The sequence below is a fragment of the Pseudophryne corroboree genome, chromosome 1 (genome assembly GCF_028390025.1).
Source record: "Pseudophryne corroboree isolate aPseCor3 chromosome 1, aPseCor3.hap2, whole genome shotgun sequence".
In the NCBI taxonomy this organism is placed as follows: Eukaryota; Metazoa; Chordata; class Amphibia; order Anura; family Myobatrachidae; genus Pseudophryne; species Pseudophryne corroboree.
The window spans coordinates 848083092-848100175 of record NC_086444.1 but is presented as its reverse complement, the minus strand read 5'-3'; the positions used below and the strand labels follow the sequence as shown (position 1 = coordinate 848100175).

The 17084-nt window shown below is 46.2% G+C and overlaps 1 protein-coding gene across 1 annotated transcript in view; it reads right to left on the bottom strand.

Annotated features, from left to right (window-relative positions):
• TMEM150C (transmembrane protein 150C) overlaps positions 1 to 17084 on the bottom strand; it is a 274651-nt gene that overhangs the window by 91598 nt on the left and 165969 nt on the right. The window lies entirely within an intron of this gene.

The window sequence follows — 17084 nt, the reverse complement described above, 5'->3', positions numbered from 1 at the left end:
GCCAAACATAGACAGAGGACTTGTACAAATATTCCAACATGTTTGACCTTAAAAGACAGGAGGAATGTTTTTTTCTTCTTCTATTTTTGTAGCAATTCAGGATCTGCAGTTATGTTTGAACTGAAGTTCTGAAAATATTGTTAAAGATGTAACACTAACCTTATTGTATGTTACCAGTTATCAGAGATAGAGCTATTCAGAATCGGATCAAAACTATCAGATCCCACAAATGACGCAGACATTAATCCAAATAGGAAAGACCAAACATCCCTCAGAGTTTATTTATTAACACTGTATGTCAGGAGCAACCTTTATATATCCATTGGGGCCCCTATTGTTTCAGTTTTATTTTTAAGTACCCCCCCCCTCACACACACACACACACACACACACACACACACACACACACACACACACACACACACACACACACACACACACACACACACACACACACACACACACACACACACACACACTCTCTCTTCATCCTTCAGTGGTCCTGGAACAGATTTAATTGTGGGTGAGTTATGTAGGAGCCAATAATAATATGCATCATCATATTTGCTAATTGACTGCAGAGCTTTGCTATCGTAAATCTTACACTGTGAAGCAACATTGCTGTGATTCAGAATTGCAAAATCACAAGCTATAATCACAAAATACTTTCCTTTAACAAAAGAAATTAAGTATGGGCGCTTACACTGGGATTGCTATGGGATGCCGGCGCACAGGATGCCGAATGTCAGAATACCGACATAGGCATCCTGTGCGCCAGAATGCCAGCAGGGGGCGAGCGCAATGAAGCTCCTCACTGCGCTGCCCATGCTGCGGGTTTGGTGGCGGGCGATTCTCTCTCTATGAGTGTCGTGGACACCTACAGACATGGAGTCAACTACTTTGCTGGTATTCCAGAGGCGGTATAGTACCCCTGTCGGGATCCCAGCGTCGGTATTGAAACAGCCAGGATCCAGACGGGCGGTATTTTAACCTCATACCCTTACACTACCACCAGTATTATAAACAGCTACTAATATAAAAATTCAGCACCTCAGCTGGCAACACTGCATCTCCACAATTTAATGAAGACAAAATTGGAAATTGTAATAATCGTTGCCAAGGGGGCACATAAAACAATTAACAATGTCAAAATAAATTACAAAATGTATTTATTCACTAAAACATATAAAACATCACAATACACAATCATAAATATCCCCATTTCACTATTGTCAGTTATAAACCTAAATGATATTGTTAAAAAAAAAACGAGAGGGAAATAGCCCATAAAAAGTCCAGCTCCTATAATAATCAGTGTTTGCAGTTATGACTATTGCTTGGGTGATAAAGAGATTAATTATGCAAAATATCCCTTTTATCCAGATCTTTAGTAGCAGCAGGGCCGTCTTTTCGTATGGGCTCAATGGGCTCTTGCCCAAGGGCCCCAGGAGTAACAGGGCCCTAGGCTGATAGCTGATGGTCCCCTCTTTCCAGGGGTACCAGATTTTTGAAAATCGGCCCTGGGGAACCGGAGATATCCGACTTCAAAGCAGTGGTCCCCATCCAAGCCTGTTAATTGTTCTTCCCAGCCAGATATCTTTGGTTCTGTCTGACTTAGAGTTGTTCTGAAGGAATACTCCAAAAGCTGGGACTCTCCCCTTTAGGTGGACAATGGCAGCTTGTCTCTACTATGCCCAGAACCAGAGATATCAGCCTTCCAGCAGCTGGTCCCTGCTCCAGCTCCACATGCCTAATATGCAGTTTTATATATTTGTTGGTGGATTGCTCTGGCTACTGAAGTCTGACTGATTCCCAAGTCCCCAGAACCTCCTGATAGGTGGGACTCTCTAGTTTTTTTTTTTTTATCCCATTAAAGCTCCGAAATTATTTCCAGGAACTGGAGATATCTACAGTAAAGTAAGCTGCCCTGAACCCCGGAAAATTATTAATATTAAGCCCACTCCACTATCCACCCCTCCCCTGTGTATTAAACACCCCCTACCACCTTGGAAGTCATGTACCAGGGCCCCTTCATTCAGCCCAATGCCCCTTCTACAGTTTAGTGTTCTCCTTCCTGTCCCATTTGTGCAGTAAAGGAGTAATTAGCAGAAATTATTTCTCCAGGTCCTACATGCTGAGCGAAAGATAGAACCCCCCTACCCACCGCGGGACATCAAAGCTGACGCTGATAGCACCCCCCACCCCTACCGCTGATGGATGGGTAGGGGCCCCAGTGCATTGCTGTGCCCAGGGGCATACACTGCTGTTAAGACAGCTCTGAGTAGCAGTCCCTTTAGCACAAATGTGTTGCCATAACAGTGTCTGTAAGGGGAGAGCGCAGGCTGGTCTCCTATTTCCTGCACTGCGCCAAGCTCCACCCTTACAATGATGTCACAATAACAGGTGGGTGGGGGGAGAGTGCTAGCCGCTCTGAGCAGTGGCGGACCAGTGCTTCCGGAGCTTGTTGGGAGGCAGGTACATAATGTTGCATTAGACACAATCAGAAAGGCCAGGTAGCACTCTATCTGCCTACCAGTGTGCAGCCAAGCATTCAGCATGTTGATTGATTGATTGATTGATTGATGGATGGAGTTATCCACCAATCAGAGTGCTGTCAGCCATTCACTGTATGGAGGCAAGTAGAGAAACAGTGTGGGACCACAGGAGGGGTAAGTTAGGATTTGTATATATTTTTTCCCTATGAATAGGTGGGTAGGAGTCCCAGTGCTCTGCTTTTCCCAGTGTCTACAATGCTGTTAAAATGGTCCTATTTAAAATCACTTTTGTATCAACTAAAATGACATAATCTACAAGATGAATACAAAAGCTGATTCCTGAGCAATGGGAAATGTCCAGGGAAAAATGAAAGAACTTGGGAAGATATTGAAGAAAGCGATAAGGATGCAGAGCTTGCATTTTGTAGCACAAGGCTGTAAAAAGGACCAGTTTATCATAGTACGATCCTCTTTGTCAATGTCTATGGATGGGCAAATCCCTTTGAAAGATTACAAGGCCACTGATACTCACTGCAGGGAGTACTATAAAGAGATGTGAACCAAAGTGCTCCTGCTGAAATAATCTTCGCTATCAATCTGCCTCAGCTATGCATAAAGATGTAATTCAAAATGGCAAGGTAACTTGCTTGGTGCTGGGATGTATATTAAAAGTACTTTATCATTGAGTACACATTCTAACACTCTGTCCCATGCCATTCAAATTGACAAATGTTTTCCGGAGAAAAACAGACTAACATGGATTTATGGTTATGGGGCGGCATTATCAATGCAGGAAGCAAATCTTGAAAGTGCTGCCAAAGGTACCAAGATGCAGCTACTGAGATGGATAGAGGCTGTATTCCAGGTGCTTTATTACTGCCTGCCTTCTGAAGACATTTTATATGACCCACTAAGGGAGAGACAATGTTCTCCAGGAGGCCAGAGAAACGCTTCAATGATGTATTATCAAAGATCATCCTTTACTCACTTGATAGAAATGGCAGCACAACAAGCAAACTGGAGGAAGACAAAACATGAGAGGACAGCAAAGCATGGGGGAGATGTATCAAGCCTTGGAGAGGGATAATGTAAAGTTGCCCAAAGCACCCAATCAGCTTCTGTCATTTACCTAGTACAGTCTATGAAATGAGAGAAGCTAATCAGTTGCTTTGGCAAACTTCTCCACTTTGTCTCTCTTCTGAATAGCTCTCAAAAGGCCCAATCCTCCTCTTTCACAAGTGTAGCATTATTATTTACAAGTCCATATGGAACCACATGACCAGACTGTCAATCATGAACTGGACTTCATAGCTATCAGAAGGTCCATAAGTCACTTATATTGTCTACCAGTAGGATATCATACTTGATTATTATGACTGATCACTTAAGAAGTTAATGCATCTGTCACTGGAAAAATTGTAGAAATATACAGCATAGTTACATCCTATTTCAAATATAATAGAGAGAAAGAGAAAGAGAAAAATAAAAAGAAAGAGAGCATCTGAGCAGTAATCATTTGTGCAATAAAGCCAATTAAGCCCAGACAGAATGGTTTTATTTCTTTATATCATTCACTGGGCAGTAAGATAAAATGAAAATGAAAATACTAATCTGAAGTCTGGTATATTTGGCAACGGTTAATCATGAGTATGGTTTAAGAGTAATTTAAAGGTCACATTGAAAGCTGGGAAATGGGAGATCAAAGACTCATAGATTTAATATAGTATTGCTAGCACAAACAATCTATTCGGATGTGGTATGGAGGGTCGACAGTATGTTGACAGTGTCTAGGTCGCCCACTATTGGTCGACATGGTCTGTAGGTACACAAGGATCTTGGTAGACAGGTCAAAAGGTAAACATGAGTTTTTTATGGGGGGGTTTGTGTCGTTTTCTCTGTACAGTGACCAGGAACCCCAATTAGTGCACTGTGTCCCCTCGCTTCGGGCAAGGTGTCTCGCTCCGCTACCGCTGCGCTTGGCACAGGTTACTATTCCCAATCGTAGTCCGCGTGGATCGTTAAGCATGAAAAATTTAAAAAAAAGAAAAAATATGAAAAACTAATGTCGACCTTTTGTCCTGTCGACCTAGAACATGTCGATCTAGAGACCATGTTGACCTAGAAACCCTGTCGACATAGTTACAGTCGACCAATAGTGGTCAACCTAGACACTGTCGACCTAGTGACCAGAAACCAACCTATTCACAGCACAGAGATAACAGACCACTTCTATGTTGAGCACCAGTGAAAGAAATATGTAAAACAAATATACAGAAATAGCTAGTTATATTTTGGTCTGTAAACAAAAAACACTAACAACGTAGGTAATCATTTTTCTTATAAATGCCAAAATATTTCACATTTGAGATCAAGGGGTTTATTTACTAAAAGTCAATATTGGTCAATGTTTTGTTGATGTTTAGTCAATTTTTGATCAATTTTGTGTTTAAGGGTCTAAATCACACATTTACCATCAGATGACTTGACAGTTTAGAAAACAAATAAAAAATCATCTGTTAGTAAATGTGGAATTTAGATCCTGAAATACATAATCAATCAAACTTCGACTAACAATCGATCAACATCGACCTTTTGCACAGGTAGCCATTTATAATCTAATTTATAATGTGATACATATAAAGCTGGGGAAGAAGCTGTTTTATTGTGGTTTTGGGGCCCCATTTGTTGTGCTATTTACGCATTTGTGCATATGTCTCATGCTTAAAGCTTCAGTGGTATGCATGAGATACAGTCTTATACCTCTCTCAGGAGGGTTAGGTTTAGGCAGCGAGGAAGAAAGGGTTAGGGATAGTAACCACAGGGGAGGGTTAGGGTTAGGCACTCCCGGGGAGGGTTAGTGTTAGGCACCCGCAAGGGAGGGTAGGGGGCAGGGAAGGATTAGTGTCTTAACTACAGGGCTGTCGGGATGCCGTTGTCTGTATTCTTACCGACGGAATCCCGTCCATCGGAATTACATACTGAACCCAAGTAGGAAATTACCCAGCATCCTCAGTACAAATATAGATCTAGAGGCAAATGCAATGAGTTGTGGGTTTTCGAACTCAATGAATTAGGGATGAGCGGATTTGGTTTTCAGAGAACCGAACCCCCCGAACTTTGAGATGCAAGCCCGGACCCGAGTCAGGCTCGGATCTCCCTACCTGACTCAGATCCGAAAATGAGGCAAAACCTCAGGATCCCGCTGTTGGATCCTGAGGTTTTGGCTCAGACGCCGGTCTCCATAGTAACCTATGGAAGACTGCTGATTGGCTGAGAGAGCCGTCTGTCACAGCTCTCAGCCAATCAGCATGCCCCCATAGGCTACAATGGGCAAGATGGATGCCCCACAGCGCTAATAGCACCGCCGCCTCACTGCTGACACCGCCACCCGCATTGCCAACACAACCAGCCGCACTGCCAGCATCCCTGCACTGGGAACACTGCCGGCACTCCTGCACTGCAGACACTGCCAGCACTCCCGCACTGTGGACACTGCCATCACCACCGCACTCAGGACACCGCTGGCACCCCTGCACTGCTGACCATGCTGGCACCACTGCATTGAGGACAACGCTGGCACTCCTGCACTGCTGACACACCGCACTGAGGACACAGCTGACACCCCTGCACTGCCGACACTGCCGGCACCACCGTCTGAGGACACTGCTGGCACCCCTGTACTGCCGACACCACCACATTGAGGACACTGCTGATACCCATGCACTGCCAGCACCACCGCACTGAGGACACTGCTAGCACCCCTACACTGCCAATGCTGCCAGCACTACCGCACTAAGGACACTGCTGGTACCCCTGCCCTGTCGACACCCCTCCACTGCCGATAATGCTGGCCCCACTGCACTGAGGACATCGCTGGCAACCCTGCACTGCTGGCACCACCGCACTGAGGACACTGCTGGCACCCATGCACTGCCAACACCACCGCACTGAGTACACCGCTGGCACCCTCACACTGCCAATGCTGCCAGCACTACCGCACCACCGCACCACCGCACTGAGGACACTGCTGGCACCCATTCACTGTCAACACCACGGCATTAAGGACACAGCTCACACTCCTGCACTGCCAACACCACTGCACTGAGGACACCGTTGACACCTCTGCACTGCCAACACTACCGCTCTAAGGACACCGCTGGCACTCCTGCACTGCCGACATTGCTGGCACCACCACATTGAAGACACCACTGACAACCATCTGTCACAGTAAGTGCACTATTGGTGTATCTAACCTGCACTGGATCTGACCTGCACTGTAACCCGTGCTGTATCTGACCCACACTGTATCCAACCCACATTGTATTTGACCTGCACTGACACCCGTGCTGTATCTGACCCACAATGGACTAAAATTGGCCCTCACCAACAAAGTGGACAAATTCAACACCTACCTGGATCTACATAGACTTGCATGTCAATTAACCCTCAAAAAATTCATTGCTTCAACAAAATCAGCACCAATAAAGAAAAATAATGACGAAGACCAATACAGAAATACGAACCTCATACCTCAATCTGATTTCTACCTCATACCTCAATCTGATTTCTACCCCAGCTACATGATAGGACCACAAATCGACACATTCCTAAGGATGATGAAAGAAGACATAAAAAAACTTATAGGCAGAAACTCAAATAATAACAGTAAACTCACCAAAAGGGAATTTGTCACACTACAGGAGTTACAAGAAAACCAGTCGATCATCGTAAATCCCGCAGACAAGGGCGGAGGGATAGTTATTTTAAATAAAACAGATTATCTAAGGAGACGAACTTCTATATACTGACTACTATATGATGAAACAACACACAGAAAACTTTGCAATGACTCTGCTGCCACTTTCCAGAGATAACTTGATCTTAAGCTACAGAAAGACATAGGCATACTCACCAGCCGGAGGTACACGTTCATACAAACATAACACCCCATCATCCTGATTTTCTATTACCTGCCAAAAATCCACAAAGATCCTGTCACACCACCAGGCAGACCAATCATTTCTGGTATAGGTTCCCTAAGCTCCAACTTATCAGAATACCTGGACACATTCCTGCAGCCCTACGTCTAACACCAACTGTCATACTGGGATGTAGTTATGTGACCGGCGGTCAGTAACACACCACAATAAGCCACCCACAAGCAATTAAGAGAAATCTCATCAGGGTAGCACCACTAAATATACATCCTTCAGTTACGACATTACAACCATACTAATATACACCCCACGATGGATATGGACAGTTATGCTTCCCAAGCTACAACCAATTGCTGGTCCCATAATGGGGATTCAGTTAACATACCGACGGTCAGGATGCCGGCAGTAGGAGTCCTGACACTGGTCAGAAGACAAATGCCAGGTTCCCGATATCGCTCACAATGCCGGCACCGGAATCCCGACTGTCGGCATACCAATTGTAAGTATGGCGAGGAGGGTTAGTGTTAGGCTGCGGGAGGGGGAAGGTTATATTTAGGCAGTGGGGGGTGGGTTAGGGTTAGGCACTAAGCATGGTGGCTTTCGGTTAGGTACTGGGGGGGATGGTTTAGGGTTAGGCTGCGGGGGCAGGGTTAGGGTTAGGCACTAAAGGGGCAGGGCTAGGATTAGGCTGCGGGGGAGGGGGTTAGGGTTAGGTTGCAGGTAGGGAGGGTTGATCTGAATATAACATTATCACCACTACAGATCAGTATTGACAATTGTGATTAAGCTACTATATTGTTTCTACTATTAGCATTTGTAATACTTTATCAGCTATGTATCATTAAATTACTTACAGCAACTATTAACAAGATTACATTTTGCTATCAATGTACAATTGCTACCACTACATCACACAACTAGATTCTGATATATTTATTTTGTTAAAACTTTGTTCACAACAGAAGAAAAACATCTGTGTGATATAACCCAGGACCAATAAGCATTATCTGATCACCAACCAATGAGGATACAGCAATTACCCTTTAACTTATCAGTGATCTTGCAGAGATCCACGGAGGAAAGGCAATGACGTGCGGTGAGGTGAGGCAGAGCCTTTCTTGTTGTACACCAAAAAATACAAAGAATATATTGTAAACATATTTTTTGTATTATTCTAATCACTTTTATAGTCAAAACTCTGGAGTAAAAAGTCTATGACAGGTGAGGCACATCTCTGATCAAAACTCAGCAAATTTCCAGCAACATACACTGCTGCACAGGTGTATATTGCCCACATGAACCCTTGGGCTTATATACTATGTGTAAATCTGGCTCTGGTACTAGCCAGTGCCTCCTGAGCCATTTACCTTACCGCACGTCACTGAGGAAAGGGTAAGTCTCCACAGTGCAGTTGGTTTCCTGATGGCTGGTTCCTAGGAGCCCAAGCTGTAACATCCCCTCCCCAGCCTGCGACCAACTCTGTGCGGACTCAGGCTCCAAAAGACATCTGCACATTGATGCACCGCTGGTTTGCTGGTCCCTAGTGAGTGTGCACAAACAGAGGTGGTTGAGATCTGCGCTCCCAATTATATGCAGCTGGCAGCCTGATCGTGTTACACCATTACCCGCAATTCTAATACAAACTGGACCATAAAAAATTCAGGTTGCCTGCGCTCAAAGATTAAATATCTGTACAACTCACACACAAAATTATTTAGTGGGGTGTAATCACCACCTAGAGTGTACCTGTTGTAATATGTATAATTATGGCAAGGTGCACCAATTAATTATAAACAAAGATGGTTAAAAACTGCACTCCTAATTATATACAGCTGATAGCCTAATCGGGTCACACCATTACCCGTATTCTAATACAGAGTTTACCATGAACAATTCAGATTATGGGGGTCATTCCGAGTTGTTCGCTCGTTATTTTTTTCTCGCAACGGAGCGATTAGTTGCTAATGCGCATGCGCAATGTCCGCAGTGCGACTGCGCCAAGTAAATTTGCTATGCAGTTAGGTATTTTACTCACGGCATTACGAGGTTTTTTCTTCGTTCTGGTGATCGTAATGTGATTGACAGGAAGTGGGTGTTTCTGGGCGGAAACTGGCCGTTTTATGGGTGTGTGTGAAAAAACGCTACCGTTTCTGGGAAAAACGCGGGAGTGGCTGGAGAAACGGAGGAGTGTCTGGCCGAACGCTGGGTGTGTTTGTGACGTCAAACCAGGAACGAAACTGACTGAACTGATCGCAGATGCCGAGTAAGTCTGGAGCTACTCAGAAACTGCTAAGAAGTGTCTATTCGCAATTCTGCTAATCTTTCGTTCGCAATTTTGATAAGCTAAGATTCACTCCCAGTAGGCGGCGGCTTAGCGTGTGCAAAGCTGCTAAAAGCAGCTTGCGAGCGAACAACTCGGAATGACCCCCTATGTGCGTTCAAGATTTGAATATCTTTACGACTCCCATACAAGAATCATTAATAAAATATAGTGGTCGCCAAGACTGTGCTAAATGGAATATACTGTATATTACTGTACCAAGGTACAGCAGTTACTTGTGTTTTATATGTAAATATGCGTTGTGTGACTGCGCTCATTCATAAAGGAAAAGCTTAGAGTGCAGCTGTACCTGGAGGTATCCAGCCCCCTATGGTATAGTTACTTTGTGGTGGTAAGCGCAACTCCTATTAGGGTATGGGTGGGAGGGGGTGGGGAATGTGACCTGACAGTGAGATGTCAGAGGAAAACTGAGTCTTATTTAAAAGAAAATATTTATTGATATCACATGCCCACCACAGTGCCAGATACACCTGCCCTCCACAGTGCCAGGTACACATAATATGCCCCCACAGTGTCAGATACACATAATATGCAACCACAGTGCAAGATACACGTGCCCCCAGAGTGCCAGAATCCTTTCCCCCCACAGTGTCAGATACACATAATATGCCCCCACAGTGTCAGATACACATAATATGCAACCACAGTGCAAGATACACGTGCCCCCAGAGTGCCAGAATCCTTTCCCCCCACAGTGTCAGATACACGTGCCCTCATAGTGCCAGATACACATGGCCCCCACAGTGTCAGATACACGTGACTCCACAGTACCAGATACACATGCCCCCACAGTGCCAGGTACACATGTTCCCCCACAGTGCCAGGTACATGTGCCCCCACAGTGCAGATACATGTGCCCAACACAGTGCCAGATACACCTGCCCACCATAGTGCCAGATACATGTGCCTTCCACAGTGCCAGATACACATATGTGCCCACAGTGCCAGATACACATAATATGCAACCACAGTGCCAGATATATGTGTCCCCACTGTGCCAGATACACATGCCCCCCCAGTGTCAGATACATGTGCCCACCACAGTGCCAGATACACATATGCCCCCACAGTGCCAGATACACATATGCCCCCACAGTGCCAGATACACATAATATGCCCCCACAGTGGCAGATTCACATAATATGCCCCCACAGTGTCAGGTACACATAATATGCAACCACAGTACCAGATACATGTGCCCTCAGAGTGTCAGATACACGTGCCCACAACAGTGCCAGATACACATGCCCCCCCACAGTGCCAGATACACATGTCCCCCACAGTGTCAAATACACATGCCCCCAGTGTCAGATAGACGTGCCCCCCACAGTGCCAGATACAAGTGCCCCCTGTAGTGCTTGTCATGGCCGCCGGCTTCATCCTGCAGCTCACGCGCTGCCTCTGCCACTGTTCTGTGTGAGGGAAAGGAGAGCGTGATGTGCGCTTCTCCTTCCCCTCACTCCCGTCTCCGGCAACCCCCTGCCTGAAGCCGCTGGTCAGTCAGCCAGACAAAGCTTGTGGTCCGGCAGCAGCTGCCGCTTCCGGTCCTCAAGCTCTGATTGGCTGATGGACCAACGGCTAATTTAAAATTGCGGCCGGCTACTGGCCACTCTTAGCAGTCAGCGCCAAGCATGGCCACTCCTAAGGAATGTGCACATGACAACTGACAAAACAGACTCCACAGACATGTTGGACTACCAGGAATCTTCCTGCTGAGCTCTATGGCCAATCCACGCCTGCATAGTGGTAGAGATCCTTGAAACACTGTTTTCCATGTGTCTAACTATCATCTGGAAGTCCTGCAGGAACCCTGATCAAAATATAAATGTATGTTGAGTGCTGTTGGCCTTCTAAGTGCTGGACACTTCCTAATGTAATTGATGGCAAGAAAATGGTTAAGAATTTAGGATTTCAGAAATTACAATTTAGGAGGTTGAGTGACTATCTCGGATACTGTACTAGCTAGGCAGGTGGTCAGAACGCCAAGGAAAAATATAGGTCATCAAAGGCTTCCAAAATCTTCCCCGTACAACCACCATCCAACCATTACTGCCATTTATTGTGTACAGTACATCTGAACTCCCCAGGTATACCCCAAATGGAAGCACTTTTTTCTGTTCTGACCTCTAGCTTTCACCATCTTGAGATGGCGATAGTGATAGTAGGACAGCTGGAGATGCTTGTACCACCGCTTCCCATGTGGTAGGGAGCTGGCAAAGGCTACTGCTATAATTTGAATATAACCCTCAATATTCATTTATTTTAAAGGATTAAAAGTAAGTGTGTTGTGCTATCATGTATTGTATTAACAGTCAGTGGGGCAAAATAATGAGATGAATTCAACAATGTATAATATCATTTTCACCTGTTTTATTCTTAGCCATCCCAAGATGCAGATAAAATGGAGTTGTGTTCAATACAAGTAGATGCATGTGTAACCATTGGAAATTGGGTTCAGACACCTACATACTGCATTGTGTTTCTCTGACGTCCTAGTGGATGCTGGGGACTCCGTAAGGACCATGGGGATATAGCGGCTCCGCAGGAGACAGGGCACAATAATAAAAGCTTTAGGATCAGGTGGTGTGCACTGGCTCCTCCCCCTATGACCCTCCTCCAAGCCTCAGTTAGATTTTTGTGCCCGGCCGAGAAGGGTGCAATCTAGGTGGCTCTCCTGAGCTGCTTAGAATAAAAGTTTAAGTTAGGTTTTTTTCTTTCAGTGAGACCTGCTGGCAACAGGCTCACTGCTACGAGGGACTTAGGGGAGAGAAGTAAACTCACCTGCGTGCAGGATGGATTTGCTTCTTAGGCTACTGGACACCATTAGCTCCAGAGGGAGTCGGAACACAGGTCTCACCCTGGGGTTCGTCCCGGAGCCGTGCCGCCGACCCCCCTTGCAGATGCCGAAGTTGAAGAGGTCCAGAAACAGGCGGCAGAAGACTTTCAGTCTTCATAAGGTAGCGCACAGCACTGCAGCTGTGCGCCATTGTTGTCAGCACACTTCACCAACAGTCACCAACTGTCACTGAGGGTGCAGGGCGCTGGGGGGGGCGCCCTGGGCAGCAATGTATAATACCTTTTTATGGCTAAAATACATCACATATAGCCCTTGAGGCTATATGGATGTATTTAACCCCTGCCAGATCTCACAAACTCCGGGAGAAGAGCCCGCCGAAAAGGGGGCGGGGCCTATTCTCCTCAGCACACGGCGCCATTTTCCTGCTCAGCTCTGCTGTGAGGAAGGCTCCCAGGCTCTCCCCTGCACTGCACTACAGAAACAGGGTTAAAACAGAGAGGGGGGGGCACTTATTTGGCGATATGATTACATATATAAAAATGCTATAAGGGAAAACACTTGTATAAGGGGTTGTCCCTGTATAATTATAGCGTTTTTGGTGTGTGCTGGCAAACTCTCCCTCTGTCTCCCCAAAGGGCTAGTGGGGTCCTGTCCTCTATCAGAGCATTCCCTGTGTGTGTGCTGTGTGTCGGTACGTGTGTGTCGACATGTAGGAGGACGATGTTGGTGAGGAGGCGGAGCAAATTGCCTGTATTGGTGATGTCACTCTCTAGGGAGTCGACACTGGAATGGATGGCTTATTTAGGAATTACGTGATAATGTCAACACGCTGCAAGGTCGGTTGACGACATGAGACGGCCGGCAAACAAATTAGTACCTGTCCAGGCGTCTCAGACACCGTCAGGGGCTTGTAAAAACGCCCATTTACCTCAGTCGGTTGACACAGACACAGACACGGACACTGACTCCAGTGTCGACGGTGAATAAACAAACGTATTTTCCTTTAGGGCCACACGTTTCATGTTAAGGGCAATGAAGGAGGTGTTACATATTTCTGATACTACAAGTACCACAAATAAGGGTATTATGTAGGGTGTGAATAAACTACTTGTAGTTTTTCCTGAATCAGATAAATTAAATGAAGTGTGTGATGATACGTGGGTTTCCTCCAATAGAAAATTATTGGCGGTATACCCTTTCCCGCCGGAAGTTAGGGCGAGTTGGGAAACACACCTTAGGGTGGATAAGGCGCTCACACGCTTATAAAAACAAGGGGCGTTACCGTCTCCAGATACGGCAGCCCTCAAGGAGCCAGCTGATAGGAAGCTGAAAAATATCCTAAAAGTATATACACACATACTGGTGTTATACTACGACCAGCAATCGCCTCAGCCTGGATGTGCAGCGCTGAGGGGGCTTGGTCGGATTTCCTGACTGAAAATATTGATACCCTTGACAGGGACAAGATTTTATTGACTATAGATGCATTTCTATATATGCGAGATGCGCAGAGGGATATTTGCATTCTGGCATCAAGAGTAAATGTGATGTCCATATCTGCCAGACGAAGACACGACAGTGGTCAGGTGATGCAGATTCCAGACGGCACATGGAAGTATTGCCGTATAAAGGGGCGGTCCATCGGACCTGGTGGCCATGGCAACAGCTGAAAAATCCACCTTTTGTTACCCCAAGTCACATCTCAGCAGAAAAGGACACAGTCTTTTCAGTCTCAGTCCTTTCGTCCCCATAAGGGCAGTCGGGCAAAAGGGCCAGTCATATCTGCCCAGGGGTAGAGGAAAGGGAAGAAGACTGCAGCAGGCAGCCCATTCCCAGGAACAGAAGCCCTCCACAGCTTCTGCCAAGTCCGCAGCATGACGCTGGGGCAGTACAAGCGGACTCAGGTGCGGTTGGGGGTCATCTCAAGAGTTTCAGCACGCAGGGGGCTCACTCACAAGTGGACTCCTGGATCCTACACGTAGTATCCCAGGTGTACATTGGAAATTCGAGACGTCTCCCCCTCACAAGTTCCTGAAGTCTGCTTTACCAACGTCTCCCTCCGACAGGGAGGCAGTATTGGGAACAATTCACAGGATGTATTCCCAGCAGGTGATAATCAAAGTACCCCTTCTACAACAAGGGAAGGGGTATTATTCCACACTATATTGTGGTACTGAAGCCAGACGGCTCGGTGAGATCTGAAATATTTGAACACTTACATACAAGCGTTCAAATCAAGATGGAGTCACTCAGAGTAGTGATAGCGAACCAGGAAGAAGGGGACGATATGGTGTCACTGGATATCAGGGACGCTTACCTACATGTCCAAATTTGCCTTCTCACCAAGGGTACCTCAGGTTCGTGGTACAGAACTGTCACTATCAGTTCAGACGCTGCCGTTTGGATTGTCCACGGCACCCCGGGTCTTTACCAAGGTAATGGCCGAAATGATGATTCTTCTTAAAAGAAATATGGACGCTTTCCTGATAAAGGCAAGGTCCAGAGAACAGTTGGAGGTCGGAGTAGCACTATCTTAAGTAGTTCTACGACAGCACGAGTGGATTCTAAATATTCCAAAATCGCAGTTTTTTCCGACGACACGTCTACTGTTCCTAGGGATGATTCTGGACACAGTCCAGAAAAGGATGTTTTCTCCCGTAGAAGAAAGCCAGGGAGTTATCCGAGCTAGTCAGGAACCTCCTAAAACCAGGAAAAGTATCAGTGCATCATTGCACAAGGATCCTGTGAAAAATTGTGGTTTCTTACAAAGCGATCCCATTCAGTAGATTTCACGCAAGAACCTTTCCGTGGGATCTGCTGGAAAAATGGTCCGGATCGCATCTTCAGATGCATCAGCGGATAACCCTGTCTCCAAGGACAAGGGTGTTTCTTCTGCGGTGGCTGCAGAGTGCTCATCTATGAAAGGGCCGCAGATTCGGCATTCAGGACTGGGTCCTGGTGACCACGGATGCCAGCCTGAGTAGCTGGGGAGCAGTCACACAAGGAAAAAAATTTCCAGAGAGTGTGATCAAGTCTGGAGACTTCTCTCCACATAAATATACTGGAGCTAAGGGCAATTTACAATGCTCTAAGCTTAGCAAGACCTCTGCTTCAAGGTCAGCCGGTATTGATCCAGTGGGACAACATCACGGCAGTCGCCCACGTAAACAGGGCGGCACAAGAAGCAGGAGGGAAATGGCAGAAACTACAAGGATTCTTCGCTGGGCGAAAAATCATGTGATAACACTCTCAGCAGTGTTCATTCCGGGAGTGGAAAACTGGGAAGCAGACTTCCTCAGCAGGCATGACCTCTACCCGGGAGAGTGGGGACTTCATCGGGAAGTCTTCCACATGATTGTAAACCGTTGGGAAAAACCAAAGGTGGACATGATGGCGTCCCGCCTGAACAAAAAACTAGACAGATATTGCGCCAGGTCAAGGGACCCTCAGGCAATAGCGGTGGACGCTCTGGTAACACTGTGGGTGTACCAGTCAGAGTATGTGTTCCCTCCTATGCCTCTCATACCAAAAGTACTGAGAATCATAAGAGGGAGATGAGTAAGAACGATACTCGTGGTTCCGGATTGGCCAAGAAGGACTTGGTACCCGAAAATTCAAGAGATGTTCACGGAAGACCCGTGGCCTCTACCTTTAAGAAAGGACCTGCTCCAGCAGGGGCCTTGTCTGTTCCAAGACTTACCGCGGCCGCGTTTGACGGCATGGCGGTTGAACGCCGGATCCTGAAAGGGCATTCCAGATGAAGTCATCCCTACCCTGGTCAAAGACAGGAAGGATGTAACCGCAAAACATTTTCACCGCATTTGGTGAAGATATGTTGCGTGGTGTGAGGCCAAGAAGGCCCCTACAGAGGAATTCCAACTGGGTCGTTTCCTACATTTCCTGAAAACAGGACTGTCTATGGGCCTAAAATTAGGGTCCATTAAGGTTCAAATTTCGGCCCTGTCGAATTTCTTCCAGAAAGAACTGGCTTTAGTGCCTGACGTTCAGATGTTTGTAAAAGGGGTACTGCATATACAGCCTCATTTTGTGCCCCAGTGGCACCTTGGGATCTCAATGTTGTTTTGAGTTTCCTAAAGTCACATTGGTTTGAACCACTCACCACTGTGGACTTAAAATATCTCACATGGAAGGTGACGATGCTATTAGCCCTGGCTTCAGCCAGGCGTGTGTCAGAATTGACGGCTTTATCATATATAAAGCCCTTACTTAATTTTTCATTCTGACAGGGCAGAATTGAGGACTCGTCCTCAATTTCTCCTTAAGGTGTTTTCTGTTTTTCACATGAACCAACCTATTGTGGTACCTGCGGGTACTAGGAACTTGGAGGACTCCAAGTTACTTGACGTTGTCAGGGCCCTGAAAAATATGTTTCCAGGACGGCTGGAGTCAGAAAATCTGACTCGCTGTTTAGCCTGTATGCACCCAACAAGATGGGTGCTCCTGCTTCTAAGCAGACGATTGCTCGCTGGATTTGTAATACAATTCAGTTTACA